The sequence below is a fragment of the Cervus canadensis genome, chromosome 12, assembly GCF_019320065.1.
Source record: "Cervus canadensis isolate Bull #8, Minnesota chromosome 12, ASM1932006v1, whole genome shotgun sequence".
NCBI classification, from domain to species: Eukaryota; Metazoa; Chordata; class Mammalia; order Artiodactyla; family Cervidae; genus Cervus; species Cervus canadensis.
The window spans coordinates 27,615,851-27,639,202 of NC_057397.1; the positions used below are offsets into that span (position 1 = coordinate 27,615,851).

The 23,352-nt window shown below is 36.1% G+C and overlaps 1 protein-coding gene across 1 annotated transcript in view; it reads right to left on the reverse strand.

The window, feature by feature from the left end:
- LOC122450803 (cytochrome P450 7B1) overlaps window positions 1-23,352 on the reverse strand; it is a 735,954-nt gene that overhangs the window by 123,876 nt on the left and 588,726 nt on the right. The window lies entirely within an intron of this gene.

Below are 23,352 nucleotides of genomic sequence, written 5' to 3' on the forward strand. Positions count from 1 at the left end.
TGCCAATGCAGGAAACGTAAGAGATGTGGGCTCAATCCCTGAGTCTGGAAGATCTCCTGGAGGCGATGGCAACTCACTCCAGTATTCTTGCCTGGAGAAGAGAATCCCATGGACAGAGGAGCCTGGTGGGCTATAGTCCATAGGTCACAAAGAGCTGGACATGACTGAAGCGACTTAGCACACAGGCACACACACAGGTCCATGTACATAGGATATGTCTGGCCAGGAAGTCATCAAATCCTTTCATGTATTTCCCTGGGCCAATTTCTTTTGTGTAAGTTTGGATATTTCAAAATGTAAATGTGAGAATTGTTTTAATCCTTTTAAATTTTCTCTTGCTTTATTTTACTTAGATGGAGAAATCTACAGATTTCATTGGAAAATATTGCTGTGAAAATTCTTATTAATATGCTATTCCATTTCCTAACCATTAAGACTTAAAAGCCAACTTCAAGAGACACTACTTCTATGTATAGGGCTCCAGAATTCTCTGAACATTTATGACAAAGTTTCTCTCTCATCCATATACCTCCTACTCCTTGCCCACCCCACCCTTCAAATTTCTTATACATTTCCTATAACACCAAACTTTATCAAGGAAAGTTCTAAAAATATGATTGATGGATAGATTATTTTCAGAACCAGAAGAATTTAGTCTAATTCTATATTCTGTACCTGTGGAAACCAAGACCCAGAAATGAAAGAGGTGATTTGCTCAAGATCATCCAGTCGGTATCTTTCAAGTGTGAAGAACTTCTCCAGACTCTCAGGACATACCACAGTGCTCCATGATAGCAGAAAGAGAAATATAATCTCTCTCATTCTTTTTTTGGTCTCTTTGTATTTAGCTGATCCGATGCTGTTTATTATCTAAAGAGATTTAGAACTCATTTCGGCTCCCCCACCCCCTACCCCTGCCCACGATCGTGCAAAAATACATTTTTCTCAAGGGAATAAGAAAAAAGTCAAGGCTAAAATAGGTCAAGCTTTGAAACCACCAAAGTGGAGCTGATTTGAAACTTTTCCAAAGCAGTCAGTGTCCCCGCACTATAAGAGGTGATGGTCGCCAGGAGCAACTTGTCTCTGGAGCCCCCATCAGCTCTGTAGCAACACACGGGGAAGGGGGGAGGGGGTCTGTGGTGCAGGGGGGTGGGGGGGTGGCGCTGCCAAAGAGATGAGCTGAGCAGTAAATCCTTGAAGGAGACCACAGGGCTTTTTAGGATGTTCATTGTGTTCTTCCTTATTTGGAATTCTGTTTATGCTGCTAACATTAGCATAGATTTTCCTTAATGAATGCTTTCCAGCTGAAAGATGGTGAAAGATATACTATGTGAATCTTTTTAATATTAGTTCATTAAATTAAAACAGTTCTGACTTACAATAAGGGCTTCTCCTTTTGATGTGCGGTGCTCGAGTTTGCAGATAATGTCCATGACAATACACGTGTGTCCCCCAAAGATGATCTTCTTAATCAAAGTCATTTAGTGTTAGCACTCTTGTATAATAATTCGAGAATTTTTCTGTCAGATAGCATGAAAGTGATAACATGAAAATGTGGCTTTTTTATAACGTGGATCCATGCATTTAGTTGAAATCATTTCTTTCCCTCAAACTCAGGCCCCGACTGCCAAAATATACATATACATATTTTACTCCTTACCAGCGTTAAGTTAGGCTACTTCTTTCATTTTCTTATAAATTACAGGGAGTGGGGGGAGGGAGACTTTTTCGAAATCCACCTATACAAAACCAAAGGGAAAACATCACCACAGTCTTATGGCTGCATTTACTAAATCACTCCCAAATTAGATGCTTCAGAAACAACATGCTACACAAATAGTAAATATCCAATTCATGCATTGCCTGAAGGCTATGGACTGCATTACCCTACATACCCATCACAGAAACAATAAAATAAAATGATTCTTCAAGGCTAGAGAAATCAAACCCACCCAGCCACTTTTCACAAAGAATATTTGGATAACCAAAGCTTGACGCAAGTATTTGTTACCATCCATTGTGACAAGCTGGGGACATTCCATGATCTTATTAGTATCTAGTCATTCACAGTTTGCTTTTTTCTGTATCAAAACATGCACACAGATAAAAGGAATAAATTGTTTATTTCCCATGCTACTAGGCAATTATAAATATTTCAGCAAAAAGGGTTTTACGGTGCCAAGGTTAGAATCTAATAGAATAATTCAAGATGCAAATAGCATTGTCTAGTTAGGGAATGCCGATGCCCCAAATTGTCCTCAATGATTGACTTCTAGAGAAAAGACTTAGAATAATGTAGACAGTAGCTTTAAAAAGCAGCTAGCCTATCACTTGTCACTTCCGTGGAATCTCTTTCATTTGTTCTTCTCTGGATTGTATTCATAGGAAATCGTGCTATACACTGCCCACAGCTATTAACAGTTGAGAACCACTTATTTCAGTTCTAGAATATTTTTTAAAAATATTTTTAAAGTCAAGGATAGAGTATTTATTGTAGCAAATATTGAATTTGTTACAATATTGCTTCTATTTTGGTATTTTGCCCTCCAGGCATGCAGGATCCTACTCCCCAACCAGGGATAGAAATCACACCCTTTGCCTTGGAAGGTAGTCTTAACTACTGGACCACCAGGGAAATCCTTCAATTCTAGAATATCTCTTTTTTTCTTTATATATATATACATATATATACACACACATATGCATACATATATACACATACATACATATGTACATATACATACATATATACATATACATACATATACATATACATACATATATACATATACATAATTGAGTATAGTGGCTTCCCAGGTGGCACTAGTGGTAAAGAATCAGCCTGCCAATACAGGAAACTTAAGAGATGTGGGTTCGATCCCTGGGTTGGGAAGATCCCTAGAGGAGGGAATGGCAACTCACTCCAGTATTCTTGCCTGGAGAATCCCATGGACAGAGGAGCCCGGCGGCTACAGTCCATGGGGTTGTGAAGAGTCGGACCCGACTGAAAGACTGAGCCCACATATACTTGCCATGTTTCAGGTGCACACTTATACATGTACACATATATTATTTTTGAAGTTATTTTCCATTATGGGTTATTACAAGGTATTGTAGTTCTCTGACCTGTACATAACACCTTTGTTGCTTGTTGCATATCCATATTTAAAAAAAAAAAATAGAAATCTATCATTCTATTCATACTAAGTCAAACAAGTGGAATCAAAATCTAGAATATCTTAAACATAAAATTAAAAAGAGTTACCAAGCTACTTGGTTATCTCACTGCTTCTCTTATATAAAAATTTCAGGGGACTCTGCCAAATTTCACATGCTAGGCAACTTTTGTTAGTATTGTTTTTCATAACTTATGGAATGGTTTGCAATAGCAAGCATGTAAGTATTTATTCACAGGGTGGATAGTCTCTGACAAATAAAAATATGGTTATAGAGTCATGGAAGTAGAAGGGCTTCAAAGACAGCATGCTGGTGAAATAAAGCAATTTGTCCTCAACTGAAGTAAATCTTTGGTGGCAGAGGCAAGACCAGTACCAAGATCACACGACACATTGGTTGATGTAGTGCTTCTTATCCCATATTACATTTTTGCCCTTTCCTTTCCGGAACTAGTGTTTATGTGTTTGTTTGTTTGTTTGTTTTTCAGGAAGGGTGAATAAGGAGAGGCTACTTAATTGTCTACCTACTTCTTTTGCATCTGTGTTTCTCATAATACTCTATAGCTATGGAAATTTTCAACTCTTCTATGCGCCAAAATCATTACCTTCATTTTCTACCCTTCTCATGACATTACCCTTGGTGTTCTTTCTGTTGTACGCATAACAAAAGATTCTTAAAATACTGTGGTTCTTTTTCAGAGGTTCTGGGATACACAGGAAGGATTTAAGATATTTCAAAACAGAAATCTTTCTTCCACTTATAAAAGATGAAGCAGATGGGACATCCTGCTCCGCAGTCACTGGGGTCTACCTTGGGGAAGAAAACCAGGGGTGGATTTTTCCAGACGTTTTAGGCTCCTTTGTGGTTAAATTTTAATCAGCTAACTCGTTGTCAGTTAAAAATAGTCTGTCTTATGTCCATTATGATAGAGGAGTGGTAAGAGATGAAGAACAAAAACAAACTCTCCCCTTTGTTGAAGGAAACAAAATAAAATAAAGGACCAGGCTACTTGTCCAAAATTTTAAATCTAAGAAGGATGGGCAGAAACAAAGAGTCCATTTGTGCTGCTTTAGTATTCATGTGCATTAACTAATAACACGCTCAGATGGTAAAGAATCCACCTACAATAGGGAAGACCAGGGTTCAACCCCTAGGTTGGGAAGATCCCCTAGAGAAGGGAAAGGCTACCCACTGCAGTATTCTGGCCTGGAGAATTGCATGGACAGAGGAGCCTGACAGTCCAAGGGGTTGCAAAGCTTCCGACATGACTGAGTGACTTTTACTTTCTTTCACTTTCTATATTAGTTCATTTGGGGGTTTTCCTGGTGTGTATATGTGTGTGTGTGTCTGTGTGTTCCCTGGACAGAGAAGCCTGGCAGTCTACAATCCACGGGGTTGCGAAAAGTTGCATGCGACAGAGCAACTTTCACTTTCTATATTAGTTCAGTTGGGGTTTTCTTGTGTGGGTATGTCTAAGGGTCAGTGTGTGTGTCTGTGTGTTGATAGAAGTGAGTATCTCATGTGTGTATCATTTAGATTCTTTCCAAAATATTATTCTGAAACATGAAGGAGGCAAATATTTCACTAATATACCATTGTCAAAACAAAGAAAAATCCAGTTAACTGGTGAAGGTTGTTCAACTCAATGCTGTGAGATCCCAAATGGGAATACAACCTTCTGGAACACATCCTTTAAGGGAATGCATCCGAAATATTAATTAAAGCAGTGCACCCTTTGAAATGCACATGTTTTTTGCATTTTTACATAGTTTGTTTATTAGCATTATACGTTTTCTGGGCATATCAGAATATATGTGTCTGTATATATATGTATATTTAAATATGTAAAACAGCTATAAATACAAACACAATTGTTAATCAACATAAGATGCAAGAGTTAAAACATTATAGAACTTTACCTCCTCCTCCTCCTCAAAAAAAAAAAAAAAAAGCAAAGATTCTAGGCTAAAGGCACAAATAGTGGGGGAAAAAAAAGGCTACTATGGAACATTCAGAAACTGAGCATGAGGCCCATTGTATTTCACATTTCCCTTTAGAATGGCAAAAGTACTTTGGTAGGGTTGTTTCTTACTTTTTAAAGGCACACAGGGTGGGGACACACAATCTTTATGCACAATAAATAAAATGGCGATTTTCCAAGAGTTCTAAGCTGCAGCTAATTAGCATATTAATTTATATAAATAAAATTCTCTTTGCTGTTCCTCAGTCTTCTGCCTGAGAAATGCAACAAGATGAATGAACATGACAAATCAAAGTGAAATTTACAGGCCTAAAAAAAGAAAAGATACGGAAATAATCCTTTGACCCTTACTCCAACTTTTCTGACCCTCTTTTATCAGGGGCATTTTTCCATAGAGCCCCTAAATGTGAACTTCTCATTCTTCCAGACTTAAATTCTAAAGGCAAGTTTACAAAGAAGAGAACACCCATCTGTTTCCTTCTGGACTTGGGCTCCTGGCTGGAAGAGCCAAGATCACAATGCAGGGGAGTGACTTTCATTTATTCTTGCATCTACTTTTAGGTTTTTGTCACATACATTTTCTTAACAAAAATAAAAACTTTTATTTCCATTTTTAAAAAACTTTTCTCTCATACCGAATATTTTAACTATTTTTAACTACTTTTGCTAATTTTTATGTTTAACCCAATTTAAAATAAATGAATCTTTTCTCAAAGCAAAGTCCATATTTCAAAAGAAATCGCTGGTTGAAAAGAAAAACAAGGCCCTAATTTCCAGGAAATATTTCACTCAACTAATGTTTTCTTATAACCCTGTTACTCTGAAAATAAATTTGGTATAATAAGTACTTATAGATATGTGTGTATATACCCACTCATTTTTCTCATTTTTATGTAGACACATACATATGTACATATATCTGGCTATAATCCCTTTGGCAGGATACAGCCTGCAAAACCTTAAGTGGTAACCCTGGTTATTAACCACTACTAAGTGGTAAAATCAGTTCTATGAAAAATAGAGTAAAACAGAAAATAAGAGAATTCATTTCATATAGTAAAGATAAATAATGTTCTGTAAGATATTTTATCAGTTATGTGTCTGTGTCTCAGTGTGTATATTGTAATGTATTATGTATTTGTTGCAGTAAATTATAGCCACAACAGTGGGAAAGATCTTCCAATAAAGCAGCATATAGGAACATAGAAAAAAAATAGAGTCTAGACTATGAAATGCATTACTTAATACATATGTTCAATAAATATTTATCACTAGTACAACAGAGAACAAGACAAAGTCTGTGGAATGATGGAACTTATAGTAGAAAAAAATACACAGGTAAACAAAATGCACATGCGATATAATCTCTAGTGATAAGTGCTATAAAGAAAGGAAAGATAAAGAGGATTAGAGGATGAAACCAAGGATAGGAGGGGAACTCTTGCAACAAATATGACTGTAAAAGCGACCCACGAGGAGTTGACATCTGATCAGGAGCTTGAACAGTGTGAAGAGCATTTGAAACGAGGACTCAACAAAGGCAAAGTCCCCAAGGTAGGAACAAGACTGGCGTGTATTGAGGAACTGCAAGAAAATCAGTTTGAGTGAACTGGAGTGACTACAGTGAGGAGTGGTTGAAATGACACCCAGAGACGCAGCTGCCAGCTCTGTGGAGGCTTGTCAGCTTTGCAAAGAACTCTGGACTTCATCCTAAGTATGATGGTGAAGTTGCATGGAGGATTAAGACAGGCTTCCATCTCTTATAGATATCTCTAGGTACTCTGCGAAAAATAGACTAATATGAAAATGGTAGAGTAAAAAGAGAGAGGAAGAAAGACTAGTAGGAAGCCAATAGAAGTAGAGAAAAAATATGACAAGAGCTTGCCATAGGAGGGCAGTGATGGAAGGACGAGAACAGGTGTGAGTCAGGATACATTTTGCCCAACAGGATCAGCCAACAGAATAAGTGATGAATATGAAGGAAAAAGAAGCACAAGAATGAATCTTTGGCATTTGATCCTAACAATTCTGTAAACAGTGGTGGTCTCGTACTGATATGTAAAAGGCTTGAGGAACAGAGGATTGGGGGTGGGTGACTGAAAGATTAGGCACTTTTGCTTTTTTCCTCCTCTTAATATGCTATCATTATCATAGTTTTCAAATAAATATTAAGAAATTTCTAGGATCCAGGCTCCATGATAACTGTTGGGAACATAAAATAAAACCTTTACTTATGCAAAGAAAACACAAACCAAACTAGAAATTTTAATGTAGATATCATTTGTACTATCATATGTGTATGAAGAGGATATTTGAGCAGCAGAGAGTAAAGAATCTATATGAGTTTGAGAGATTATTAAGTATTTCCAGTAAGGATGAAACTGGAGCTGTGTTTTAAAAGATGAGTTGAAATTAGCAAGAATAACAATGGGTAGGAGATACAGAGGATACTGTGCGTGGCCACAGACTTCCCTGGTGGTTCAGTGGTTAAGACTTTGCCATCCAATGCAGCCGGGTGTGGGTTCAGTTCCTGATCAGGGAGCTAAGATCCTACATGCCTCATGACCAAAAAACCAAAACATGAAACAGAAGCAATGTTGTAGCAAATTCAATAAAGACTTTAAAAATTGTCCACGTTAAAAAAAAAAATTTCTTTAAAGAAGTTCATGGGCAAATGCATAGAGACATAAAGCCCAAATTTTTGGAGAACTAGAAACTCACAGAATAAAGGGTCTATGTTGGATAGTGGCAAATGAAAAGCTGAAATGCTCAGCAGGGACAAAATCATAAAGAGTTTTGTCTAGAGAGCTAGGCATTTGATTTTTACTGAAATATATGAAAAGACATAACAGGATTTAAATATGGGGGAACACTGAGAGTGTTGCTCAGTCGTGTCCGACTCTTTGTGACCCAATGAGCTGTAGTCCTCCAGACTCCTCTGTCCATGGAATTATCCAGGCAAGAATACTAGAGTGGGTTGCCATTTCCTTCTCCAGGGGATCTTCCCAATCCAGATGTTGAACCCGGGTCTTTGCATTGTAGACGGAGTCTTTACTATGAGGCACCAGGGCATAGTATGATTAGATAAATTAGATGAGGGTGAGACTAAAGGAAGAAAATACAAACAGAATGCTTTTACATGAATCAAGGATAGAAGTGGTGAGATCCTAAATAAGGCACTGATAACGGGATTGGGAAAAAGGAATTTAAGTTCCCACTACGTTAGGGAATACAGGCACTGTAAGGTGAGAGCCCTATGAGAGGCTCTCAATCCATGGGCGTTGAGAGTGCAAGCCGATTACACTTCAGACCCATTTTATGCCTGCTTGGGAAATATTTAAAAAGGTCCAGTCATAACAACTTAAACAGTTCACTTGCCGAGCTCTAGACTACTCTAACTTAGGTTCTTCCTGAGTCCCAGACACTTTACACTTCAGGCTCTTAGGTCCCGATTTCGGCTGTAATAAGCTGTCTAATCTTCACTTCCCCTTTGACCTGTACACTTCCTGTTGTTCTGTTATTACAAGCAGTGTGTGTGAAAGTGTCAAGTGCATTGGCAGAGGAAAGAACAGTGGTGTAGACCTCACACCTGGTGCAACATTAGCCACTAACCAGCTATTTGGCCTTCAATAAAGTTCCTTTCCAGAATATAAGGGTTTTCATCGCAAGGCTTCTTGTCACTGTGAGGAATTAGAAACATTCAGAATGGCCAATAATATGCGATCAAGTAAATAGAATTTTTGTTAAATCTCAAAATATAACATGGCATTTAAAGTCATGCCTTTGGAATATTTAATAATACAGAAAATGTGCACGAGACAGTCTTACATTAATAGAAAGTGTATTTTGTTTTAAGCTATGAAAAACTGTATATATATAACAGAAAAAACTTTGAAATGATATTTAACAAAAAGATATTCATGCTTATATCTATGAAAAGTGACTGTGGGTAATTTTTACTTTCCTCTTTGCAATTTGTCTGTACTTTTTAATATGTTCTCTAACAAAAAAATAAACTAACTTTATAATCACCAGAAAATTCATTAAAATAATCCATGATTTTCTCATCCCAAAGACCAATTTCAAATACAGTGTAGATTTGATTAAGGTATATTCAGCAGTAACTCCAGAAAACTCAGTTAAAAGTGCCTTATATTCCACTCCCATTCAGGATAAAAACAGTTTCAGGATAATATTGCTTCCATTCTAGCAATGAGAATAACCCAGATAACCTATACAACCATAACTTTGTTTTTTGTGTGTGTGGTTTTTTTTTTTTTTTTTGGTTTGTTTGTTTTTAATCTTCACAGACCTCAGGATGCAAAGAAATCTAAATAACTGATATCTAGAGAGAAGGTTGAGTGTAGAAGAATTAATGCTTTTGAACTGTGGTGCTGGAGAAGACTCTTGAGAGTCCCTTGGACTGCAAGGTGATCAAACCAGTCAATTCTAAAGGAAATCAATCCTGAATATTCATTGGAAGGACTGATGCTGAAGCTGAAGCTCTAATACTTTGGCCACCTGATGCAAAGAACTGACTCATTGGAAAAGACCCTGATGTTGGGAAAGATTGAAGGCAAGAGGAGAAGGGGTCAACAGAGGATGAGATGGTTGGATGGTATCATTGATCCAAAGGACATGAGTTTGAGCAAACTCTGGGAGATAGTGAAGGACAGGGAAGCCTGGCATGCTGCAGTCCATGGGGTCAAAAAGACCGAGACATGACTGAGCTACTGAACAATAAGAGATTCCAGAAAAGCAAATAAACCCAAGTGTAGGCTTTTAGAGTGAAGTTTAGGGCTGGGAGATGAAAATGTGAAAGAACACCATTAAGGTGTTAGACTCTATTCTATAGATGATAGGGAATCATTAAAGGCTTTTGTTTTTACTTTTTTAAGGTAATAACAACAGATGCCATTTCCAAAGATCATTATGGCAATAGTAAGTTCAGATGGACCCCAGAAAAGAGAGATTGGGGAGATACAAGGTGCCAGAAAAACCCCATGACACAGAAAACTTACAATAATCCACTTGAGAAATCAGGAAGGTGTAAACTAAGGCTGGTAGAAAAGGATGGAAAACAGGGAGCTGGTAGGTTACAAGTTTTGGGAAAGCTTAATTTTTAGAAGAAATGCCAGTTTTAGCGCTAGCTATAATGTTTGAAATTTATGAGAAAAAAATGTAAAGTTTATTGAATGACTTTTATTTACAGACAGTCACATAAGAGTACATAAGACAGCAAATAAAGTGTTGTGAAGTAGAATTCTACAAAATGTTTGGATTATTAGAACAAACATTTAAAAAGTTACTATTTGTAGCCAGTAGGTACTATTAAGCTACTTAAAACAAGCCTGAATGTTTAAGCAAGATAAGTATTTCTTTCTAGAGGAACAGAGCAATTTTCTTGTTTTCTTTTTTTTAACTTAATTAAGACGTCTTTTTTTTTTTTTTTTAAGACACATATCACATTAAAGCTCAATCCATTTCTGGTTGAATTGTTGTAAATTATAAATTAGCAGATTGGGAAGTAACAGGATTTAAAAATATCTAATCAATCTCTATTGCTTAGATTTAAATTTCTTTCTTACTTATTTGTTTTTGGAGATAAAAGAAAACTGATTTATACCTATATTTAGGATGTTGCTCTAATGGAGAGCACATGAAAGGGTCTCCTGGATTCACTGAGTAAGTTATAAACGAATTAACATTTCCTCCTGGACAAATCTCTTTCCCCTTTAATCCTAGTGATTTGACAATACCCTGAATCCCTTTGCCAATCATTTTAGAGCAGTCTTCAGTGTTATTCATTAATCCTATTCTCTACGAAGCAAAGCAGTCATAAGCTTTATTCCCATTTCACAGATAATTTATTTATTTGAGCAAAATTCTTGAACACATAACACCATTCAACAGTAATTTTTGCACAAAACATCACATGTATTCTTGGCTGTCAGTTGTAAAAATGGAAAATTTTCTGCTTTTTATGTTTTCTATAACTCCATTAAAAACACCTGCAGCCATAACTTGAAATTTAGTATGTTGTTGGTGATTTAGCAACATTCATGAAGTATTGATATATCTCATTGTATATATTTTTAATATTGTAGTAGTTCAATCTCTTTATTATAAGATTGTGTTCTAGTGACCACTTTGGCTTTAAGAACCTAAGGAATATAAAAGACAGCATGGACCAGTTAAAAAGATGTTTAGACCAGTAGCAGGGCTTCAGTCTCATCTCTGACACTGCTGGATTTCTTTGGACAGTTCATGGAGATCTTTCTGCAGCCATGTACATCATTAAACTGGAGACCATGGTCCCTGGATCAACTTTATTCAAAGGATGCTGTGTGAATGAATGCAACAATGTGTTTGCCGAGAATGAATGAAAGAAAACGATTCCTAGTTCATAACCACAACACAGAGGACTTCCTATAGATCTTCTACTGGTTTTTATAATACATAAAGAGAAATTTCTGAATCTCTGTTTTTCACAACAGCTTATAATTCTTATTCCTTTGATTGACTGCTTTCTGATCCTCATAAAATGCTTGGATTAACCAGTTTCTGATCTCTGCAAAATGTTCTAGGTGGCCCCAGAATTTCTTTCAGCAGCTACAATTTCCCCTTTATTTTGTGTTCATACACAGCAAAGTTAAGGCTTATCCACTTGAAATGAAGAAACTAAATGTGTCTGCTGGGTACTTAGATCTGAGGTACAGGTAAATTCCAATTACTTCCCTCTGACAATCACAAACTTTTAGAATTCTCAACTCTCCATCAGAAAGTCCACTCCACTCTTCAAAAATAACTATATAAAATATGAAAAGAAATTATTTTGGTGGAATCCCCTGCTCTAAATTAAACACTGTTTATAACAGCCAAATTAAAATAACAGCAAATTGCAGGATGAATATATATGTTTATTTACATATTGGTGATGGTTTAGTTGCTCAGTCATATCTGACTCTTGTGACCCCATGGACTGTAATCCACCAGGCTCCTTTAACCATGGAATTCTCCAGGCAAGACTACTAGAAACTATTAGTATATAAATTTATATTTGCATATCAATAGCTTCAAAATAGTGAAATAACTATGGAACTTCAGTAAGAATTCTTAGATATTTCAGAATTCTGATTTTTGCATTCTAATTTGAAGTGTAAGTTGGGTTTATACCATTGGTGCTTTTAGAGGTACTGCCATGGCTGTAAGAGGAGCCTGGTGTCTGCATGCTAGAACTTACTTTAAAAGCTTGAAACTCTGGTTATTTATTACCTAAGCTACAAACCCATACATATCTTTATTTGAAAGACATCAACAGTGTATTAATTTATAGCCTGCTTTTCTTTCCTCTGTGAATACTGTATCTTCCATCATTCAGGCTGGATCCCAGGACTCTGGCACATTAGTTATACCAGAGCAGAAATGCCCATTTGGCTAAAGCAGAGTTGCCCTTGGAATCACATCTCTGGCCCCAGTTGTGTTTATCCTTAGTATCTGGTTTCAGTTATCTTTTTGTTCTATTTTGGACTGTGATCTATTTGTTTCATTGACTAAGCTCCCCATTACAGACTGTTGAACGGGCCAGGGCGAGGTGCACAATATGGCCAGGCTCAGCCTCATTCCTCGTCCCATGGCTCTTAATTACTACACTTTGCTTGCCAACTATTTCTTGGCAACTAATTTAATTCGGGGACTTGCCTAAGTATTTAATTGAACTTGGAGAACTCTTTTCAAATGTTTATCCCCACTTTGTCTTTTACCTCCTGCCCCATCATTTCTGTACATTTCAGATCAGATCTATTTTCATTTTTTCCAAAATACTGGCCATTCAATTTTTTCTGCTGGGTATAGTGACTCACATCCCAAATCCTAATGAGACTTTATTTTTTTAAAACATAGTTTGCCTTCCTTTTCTTCTACATCTCTTCTTGCCTCACTATAGCAGAAAAATTTTACATTTTCTCTGTCCACAGAGTTTTTATCTACCTTGCATCTCAACCCTCAGATAATTTTCTGTACAAAAATAGGCAGCTGGAAGGAAATGAAAGTGGGTTCCTTATACCTGAAGCCACATAAACTTCAAATTTTCATATCTGACCACAACTCTACCACTTGGCTCTTTCACTCTCTAAGTCTCTCTTATATTTAAAAGGCTCTTCAATTTTATCAGTATCTACAATTTCATGACCACTCTTACTTCTCTTCTCAGTCAATCTGCGTTCTCCTGGTTTATGTCTTTCTTTCTGTCCTCTCATTTCCCATCATTTTATCTAGCCTTTTGTTGTCATCTGCAAGCCTGTATCAGTCAGTCCTGTTACTGTTATTGTTATTCAGTCACTAAGTTGTGTTGGACTCTGCGAGCCCATGGACTGCAGCACGTCAGGCTTCTCTGTCCTCTACTATCTCCTGGAGTTTGTTCAAATTCATTCCCATTGAGTTGGTGATGCTATCTAACCATCTCATCCTCTATAGAACCAATACTTCCAAATATACTTTGAACTGGAGTTTTTCCTTACTAACCTCCAAATCCCTGTATTTGCAATTCATAAATAATGGTTTAACCCACAATATTGACAGCATGTTTAAAAGTGTGGTACCAGTGCAAACTTTAGCAAACCAAATAAATGTAACAGAGAATCTAGAAATAAATTCAGTACTATGTAATAAGAAAATATACAAATTAGTGGGAAAATAGATTATTCAATAACAATATTAGAACAACTGGTTAGTCACTTGGGAAAAAATAAAATGAGATCTCTACCTCATTTCTAACATCTAACAACAATAACAAGAATATAAATAGCAATAATTATTTTTGCATCATTGCAATTATGAATTTATTCATAAAAAGTAATGCTTAAAATACTTTTAAACTGGCTTTAGGGGAAGCCTTTCTAACCATGTCATAAAAAACTAGAAACAATAAAGCAAAAGTGGTCAAATTTAATTACATCAAAATCCTGTTTTGCACAACCCAATCAAAAAGTGGGCAGAAGACACAAATGACATTTATCTGAAGAAGGTATACAAATGGCCAAGAGGCACATGAAAAGATGTTCAACATTGTCAATTATTAGAGAGACGCACACCAAAACTACAATGAGGTATCACCTCACACCAGTCAAAATGGCTATCACCAAAAATCTACAAATAATAAATGCTGGAGAGGGTACGGAGAAAAGAGGACCCTACTACACTATTAGAAATGCAAATTGGTGAAGCCACAATAGAAAACAGTATGGAGATTCCTTTAAAAAGCTAAAAATACAGCTACCATACAACCTAGCAATCCCACTCCTGGGCATATATCTGAGAAAGATGAAAACTCTTAATTCAAAAAGATACATGTAGCCCAATGCTTATAGCAGCACTATTTACAATAGCCAAGACATGGAAGCAACCTAGAGGTCCATCGACAGATGAGGGCAAAGAAGATGTGGTACATATACACAATGGAATATGACTCAGTAATAAAAAATGAAATGCTTCCATTTGCAGCAATATGGATGGACCTAGAGATTATCATACTAAGTGAAGTAAGTCAAAGAGAGAAAGACAAATGTTGTATGACATCACTTATATGGGAATCCAAAAAGTAATGCAAATGAACTTATTTACAGAACAGAAACAGGCTCACATAGAAAAAATAATTATGGCTGCCAAAAGAGAAAAGTTGGGAAGGGATAATTAGATATATGGGATTAGCAGATACAGAATACTATATGTAAAATAAATAAACAATAAGGATTTACTCTATAGCAAAGGAGCTATATTCAATATCTTGCAATAACCTATAATGGAAATGACTCTGAAAAAGATTTTATATATATATATATATGAATTACTTTGCTGTATACCTGAAACTAACAGAAAACTGTAAATAAATTATACTTCAATAAAAATTTGTTCTGAAAATAAGACAAATAAAAAGTAAAACAAAAAATCAAGATGGCACAATGATGTTATCAAAGCATTATTTAAAATAATGAAAAATTAAAGAGTATATTTTGGCAAAATTTTTAATTCATTAAATTAAATTAGTTAATACCTATTATGAAATGCTATACTGTACTAAAATTAAAACTGAAGCTGTAATACATAAAGTAGTATATGATAACATGGAAAGATAGCCATTTTTTCTTATCAAAGAAAAGATACAAGTTTGCAGTATGGTATAACATTGGATCAGTGTATGTATGGGTGCATGAACATATATGTGTATGTAGAGTGTATGCAATTGATGTGATTTTCTGTAAAAGGAAGGTTGAAAGAACTTAGATCATTGAATTAATATAAAATCTTGCCCTCTACTATTAGCATGATTTCGAATTGTGGTGCTGGAGGAGACTTTTGAGAGTCCTTTGGATTGCAAGGAAATAAAACCAGTCAATCCTAAAGGAAATCAACCCTGAATATTCATTGAAAGGACTGATGCTGAAGTTGAAATGCCAATACTTTGACCACCTGATGGGAAGTGCCAACTCATTGGAAAAGACCCTGATGCTAGAAAAGACTGAAGGCAAAAGGAGAAGGGGGTGGCAGAGGATTAGATGGTTAGGTAGCATCACTGACTTGATGGCCATGAATTTGAGCAAACTCTTGGGAAATAGTGAAGGACAGGGGCTTCCCTCATAGCTCAGTCAGTAAAGAATCTGCCTGGAATACAGGGGACCAGGATTTGATTCCTGGGTTGGGAATAACTCCCCTGGAAAAGGAAATGGTAATCCACTCCAGTATTATTGCCTGGAGAATCCCATGGACAGAGGAGCCTGGCAGGCTACAGTACATGGGGTCACAAAGTCGGACATGACTTAGCAACTGAACAACAACTAACATATTTTATGTGAGAGTACTACTCCAGGAATTAAAAATATAACTTGCCCCATTTAACAGACTGGAAATTGTCTTAGAGAGAGTGAGCAACTTTCCCTGGATAAATCAGTAGGACAATGATGAAGCCAGAACCTTACTCTTAGTCAACTGTCTGATCTACCACCTGAGAGGTGACCCTAAAGAGAAGATAATTAGTTCAAACCAACCCATTATTTTCTATCTTTACTAAGATGAAGAAGGGTAATAATTTAAATTAATGCAGTGTAGATATTATAAAGAATTATTTTTTTCTCTTTCTTTTTTACTATAAAGAAAAATATAGGGATCGGTATCAAATAAAGTCCTTTCCACTGATTTACCTGCAGTGGTTCCAAGAAGGTAGCACAGATAGAGTGTTTCCCAAGGATGATGTCTGTTGGTTTAATACACATACATGAGATGGATGGTATGGCAACCCACTCCAGTATTCTTGCCTGGAGAATTCCCATGGGCAGAGGAACCTGGTGGGTTACAGTCCATGGGGTCGCAAAGAGGCAGACACAACTAAGCACAGAGATGGATGAGGGCTTCTCTGGTGGTTCAGTGGTAAAGAATCTGCCTGCCAATTCAGGAGACATGGGTTCGATCCCTGGGTTGAGAAGATCCCCTGATGAAGGAAACGGCAACCCACTCCAGTATGATCGCCTGGGAGAGCCCATGGACAGAGGAGCCTGGCAGGCTAAAGGACTTGGGATTACAAAGAGTTGGACATGGTTTAGTGACCAAAACAACAAACGAGATGGATCAGTGTAGCCCAAGACACATGAATCACATATCATCTACCTTGACTAGAACAGCTATTGAAAAAGATTTCAAAAAAAATTTTCTTCTCCAGCTTGTGATTCAATCTAGTCTCAGCCCCTTGCCCCTTCAAAGATAAGATGAATTCATGCAAGGGATCTAGGTAGGGTTGGGGAGAGACAGTGGTGTAGAGATAGTTGCAACTCACTTCCAAAGTAGAAAAAGCAGGATCACTGTTAAGTCTTTATCCAGATGACTTTTCATACTTAAGAAAGAGATGGCTCACTGAAGAGTTTAAGTTACAGTCAGTCTTAATTAAAAGAAGTGGGAATTCATACCAAATCTAGAACTGTTGAATCCAAGCCAAAGAGTACAAGTGTCACAAGTAGAATGTTTAAAATAAATCTGAAATGGTGAAGGATGAAAGAACTTCATATTTATTAAAAACTTACTGTGTTTTATGCAAAAAGATTATATATATATATACATATATATATGTATATATATAACTGCCATTGGAATCCTCACAATAGAGTTTACCTGACCAGAGACCTGTACAGGTAAGAAGCCAGCTTGTAATATCTGAGAACGAAAGTTGCAAAACTACCTAATTCTGTTTCATGACTCACTTCCTGGGTGATTATATAGAAAATCTCTGGCAAAAACAAGGTACAAGGTATCTAGGTCAACTTCCTCAACCCTGTGATAGTTCATTCTATTAAGTAATGGTACTGATTCTTTTCTTACTGATGAGTCTTTATTTGTGTTTGCTACCCTTCTTCAACTAAAGTGGTCTGCAATTTCAAACTCTAGTTGATAAATGGCACTTTTACATGATGATTTAGATAAACAGTAAAAGTAAGAAAAAGGTAAATGTGGCAGTCCACTGGGCATGAATTCTTCAAGCATGTGAGGTTAGCTGTGTTATTTAGTAGACTGGGATGGGTTCAGTGCAGAAATGCTTCCTTTTTTGCAACATGTCGCATACTACTGGAGTAGGTCTATTGAAGTAACATGTTTTTGAGATGATACTTGTTAAAGTACATGATAGGTGAAATATAGCCAGGACTCGAGGTTGAAGTCACCCCTGTAGATGCTTAAATCAATTATTTAAATAAATTGTCAGTTGTTCAAGAATTCCTATAGCCTGCTCTTTCTTCAGATTTGACGATCAGCTTTAATGTTCATATTAGGAAACAACTGTACTGATTAAGATACTTGAAATAGTAGATTTAAATCTTTCAGTTTAAACACCAAGTGGGCACAATAAATATTCAAAATATGTTTTGACCATCCAGGCTAGAATTTTTCTTAAAAGAAACAGAAAGTCATTCATCATAAGAATAATTTCCTAAAATTCCAAAATTCTATGTAGATTAAATATGTAATAAACATACAGTTATTCTTGAACTGTCAGTATCACAATTCCCTAAATTCCCTTTTCCCTATAATTTTTATTTTCTTTATGTGGGATCATCTCTAGCCCATGCTAACTGTATATAATGGAATATGAACACATTTCTTACCACACTGTTAACTTGGGTCATTTCTTTTCAGAAATTGAGGAACAATGTATGCTTGTCTAAGCATGTTATGCAAATTATTGGCATAAAGGGATTTTTAACATCTAGGTAGTGGAAAACATGTCATAGTGACAATTCTTGCATTTAGTATTCATTTTTCCCGACAATTACCATGTTTATAACGCCTTTCTACATGTAGCCATTTTATACACATCTTAAAGAGCAAGGCATGTGCTTGTACCTGCAAGATACTAGCGTTATATCCCAAGCACTTTGTCTCCAAGTTGGGACTGGGACTCTGTTCTTCTCTGTTTATAAAATCACATACATGAGATACCCTACCAAGGTGAGTTAGTCTGTGCAGAAAGTTTGAAGCAGAAGTACATTAACACAGAAGGAATTTTCTCTTTGCTCATTTTAGACTCTGTCACATGGTCTGAAGCTGAAGTTTACACCAGACATTCTCAGAAGTCTTCTGGTAGCCATGTTATCGCTCTCTTCAAAAGACAATGACACATTCCCATTTTCCAGCTGCCTCTGCAACACCGTACATATCGTGGCACACAATCCCCAATTTTAAAATGTACTTTACTAAATAAGTTTTATGTTATAAAACAGAACAATATGAGTACCATCATGCAATCTGCTATTCTGTATTGTGAGATATGTCTTTTAAAAAAAAACTCTATAGCAATCAATCACGTGACATGGTGAGGTCTCTTCTTTATTTCAAGAAAAGAATACCATATTTCATCTATGAAGGAGGCAATATAAAAATGCTACTAAAATATCAGTATGGCTTTTTAGTCACTTGCAAATGCACAGTGTCCCGCATTTGCTGGAATAAGGTCTCAGAATACAGCTTGTCAGTTTGAACAATTGTGTGGGGTTGAGACAGATGGGCAGCTGCTGCTTTTTATAATCCCAGATTTTGTTCTTTTACTTTAAATAAGGTTGAAAAATTTTTTCAATTGTGGGAAAAATAGACTTTTTTAAAAAAGAAGAAAAAATGGTAGATATTGAACAGTAATGAAAGAAAGATAGTTCCTGTTACTGGGATTAAAAATCTCTAGCTTCATTTTACTGAACACAATAGATTTTACTGGCTGTACTGTGCCAATGAGGATCATTATTTATACCATAACTGATATGACCAATTGTCTTTTCAGTTTTATAGGAATAGGCAAAAATACTGATTAAGTCAAATTTGAATAATCAACTGGGCATCATTATTTCTCTGTTTAGTGCTTATGGATTTTCTCCATTTTGGTCCCAAAAGTAAATGCCTTTCTTAGCTGTACACTGCAATATGAATTAATCCAAACTAAAACTATTTTTAAAACCCTTTTCTTCATATAAAAAACATGATAAGAATGCCTGTATTTTTAAATTGGCATTTCGTTCTTCTATCATAATTACTTCCCCATATTATGAAAGAATGAAGATTTAACTAATGCCCTAAGTAAATTGGCCAAAGATTATAAATAATAACTTTTCACTAGGCACAAATCTTCTGTAATTAGAAAGGGTGGAAAATAATCTGTAATGAATGAACTGTATTTAATATGTAAGTACTGAATATTGAACACAGATGCTTCTGTACTAGTGCTGTACAGATTAAAAAAGCACATTTATATTCTGTCCTGGATAGAAACGCCATACTCTGGGAGGGTAAACACTAGACTCAGAAAAAATACCACCAAAAAAGTAGAATTTTAATTGGTTAAAAACTGAAAATGCTCTTAAAAGAAAAATTTTTAATAACAAAATGATCATTATCCCATTGTGTTACTTAATGTGGCTGACCAGAAACTACTTCTGTATACTACTCAGAAATCTGATTTTTTTTTTACTTTCAATTAAGTAAAAATATCATTTTGTTGGTCAGTTCCATACTACACAGCAATGCTGACGTGATAAACTTATGTAGAAAATACAGTTCTATTGAATGCTTTTAATGGATTGGATCTGTTCATAAAACAGTGCTTGATTAAAGAATCTACTTTAATATCTTAACTTTAAACAGACTACAATGCTTTATAACTCTAAATTGTTAGAACCCATTTTTAATTTCTTTAAAACTGATAAGCTTTCCTGCCCTTCCCTAATTTCACATTTAATTAAATCCGCAATACAACCACACTGAAGGGAAAGGCCAGCTTTATTTACATAACATAACAATAGAAATAACAATGAATGAATAGCACTGAACCAGTATCAGTCTTAACCACCGAATATTACTCTTGAACTCTTAGATGAGTCACCTTTTTTTCTACCCAGCCAGGAATAACATTCAATTTTGTGTGAAAATAACTCCTGTGATGGAACTCACAAATGAACAAACATATTTTTGGAAGTAAATCAGGGCATTCAGCATCAAAATCATCACTATTAATTTTTTTTTTTCAATAAACGGAGGAATCCTTCATCTTAACCCACAGTATCAGCAGAGCTTAAATTTTATCTTTTATAGATACTATAAAAAATTACCCATGTCTTAAGCTCTTAGGGTGGGCAATAAGGAAATTAAGGTGCCGATTACAAAAATCTGGGGCACCAAGAGGTTAAGGGGGCAAGATCAGAGAAAGAAAAATGGTAGAACCAGGTTTTTACAGCACTTCCTTTTCTTCCAGGTTGTATTCAGACCTGAGGCCTGCCTCAGGCAGAGTCAAAGGAGGAATGTGCCTGGAGCAGCTCGCCTAGAGGGAGAGCCCCTTCATTAACCAAGCCCCAATTGTTAACATCTACTCTGTCAGAAAGCTTTCAGTCTTTGCATTACATGTGCACTGGCCACAGTATCACTGCATGTGCTTACAGATTTGAACACATGCATTGGCTATTTGGGAGTCAGAGCTACCAAATTTCTGAGTTGTTGTTGTTTAGTCACAAAGTCCTGTCCAACTCTTTGACACCCCATGGTCTATAGTCCACCAGGCTCTTCTGTCCGTGGGATTTCCCAGGCAAGAATACTGGAATGGATTGCCCTATCTTCCTCCAGGGGATCTTCCAGAGGCTTCCACAAAAGTAGGAAAGGCAATTCACAATATCAGTTTCATCTGTTACTTGAAACTATGTTCTCCCTATAGTGAATTTTCAAATCATCCTAAGAGTAGCAGCCTAAGAGTTCAGTATGTTCACTTGAAGCCAGTAATCCCCTTCTTGCCATTCTTTTTAAGTCATATACACACAAAGCCTACTCTCAGAGTAAAACTTGACCTCCTTTGTTTCTGATGGGGTGCATTCTTCCAAGAGCCCACATTCTAATGCTAGTGCCTCTAATGCTATTTTCTAGGAACAGTAGTTGTTTTTCCTTTAACTCTTTCACTTCTTGAACTATGTTTAATTTTTGAAAATCTTAAAAATTCTTCTTCTTTGAATCCACTATTTCATTTTAATCACTCTCCTATCATTTGACATTATCTTACAGCTAAGCTCCTCAAACAAGCAACATGCCTCCACACCCCACTGCGCTCATGAGCAGCTACCCCTTACTTGCTTAAATCCCTGTAATTTGAACTATGGCCTTCCCTGGTGGCTCGGATGGTAAAGAATCTGCTTGAAATGTGGGAGATCTGGATTCCATCCCTGGGTGGGGAAGATCCCCTGGAGAAGGGAATGGCAACTGACTCCAGTATTTTGGCCTGGAGAATTCAATGGACAGAGGAGCCTGGCGGGCTATACTCCATGGGATCTCAGAATCAGAGATGACTGAGCGACTAACGCAATCTGATCTATGCACTCATCAGTGTCCTTAAATTGCTCAATTAAAACATTTTCCTAATAGAATTGAGTTTCTTTATCCTGACATGACTCAAAATCCCCACTGTACTTCACATAGCTTACCTAATTTTTAGTTTCCAAGCTAATGTCTGTGATTTTTTTCTCTCTCATTAACTGAGTGTTCTTTCTCTCTATCCCATCCAGTTCAGTAATTCTCTTTGTTGCTGATCTGCTGACTTTCCTCTAAACTTATAGAATTTATACATTCAAATGTCTTAATCATCTCCTCCATAATCATGACTCAAAAGTTCTTATTCTCCTGGACATCCCATCTTTTACTTTCCCTCCTGTCCCATTTCCCCAAATTATGATCAGCCCTTTAATCATTCATTCATTTTAAAAAAAGTTGCTTATATTTCTACCTATACATTATCTATTTCCTGGATTATTACAATATTTTATAGAGAAGTCATTAAAAAAAGCAAAGAATACCTGCTTTCATGGATTATGCATTCTGTTGAAAGAAATAGGTAATAAACATAATAAAAAAAGTAAAATATCAGTATAATGAAAGTGAATGTTAAAGAAAACATAAAGCAAAGAATAGATATGTGAGATATCAGAGGTGGGCTGAAAAAAGATTTACATGGGTGTAGAACGTAAACCATGTAGGGAATGCAGAAGCTAAGAGACCAATTTAAAAAATGCTACCATCATCCAAGAGATAGATGATAGTAGTGTGGAGAAGAACTGTAGCAGCTGGAGTGAAGTGACATAGAGTTGCATTTCAGATCCATATTGAAGATAGAGTAGACATAAGTTGTTGTTGCACCATATATGAAAGGAAGGAATCAAGATTAATACTACAGTTTCTAGTTATACATGTAACTGGAAGAATGTAGTCACTAACCAATATAGGCAAGTGAGTTAAGAAGTTATAGATATAAACTAAGAGAACAATCCTAGATGGAGAATATGAATTTTGCTGTTATAAACATAGAAATGGTATTTAAGACCTGAGGAGAGAATTGCATCACTTTGGAAGTGAATATATAATTTATAATCAAATAAACTTGCAACTGTGTATAGAAACTCCACCCAATAATCCCAGAATACACATTTCTCTCAAGTGCACATGGAAACTTCTCAAATATAGAACACAAATTATGTCATAAAACAGACTTCCATAAATTCAAAATAATGGAAATTACACAAAATATGTCTTATGGTTGCAAGAGAATAAAATTAAAATCAAAATCAGAAATAAATTGGGGAAATTCCCAAAGATGTGAAAATTAAGCAACACCCTCCTAAATAATCAATGGGTCCAGGAAG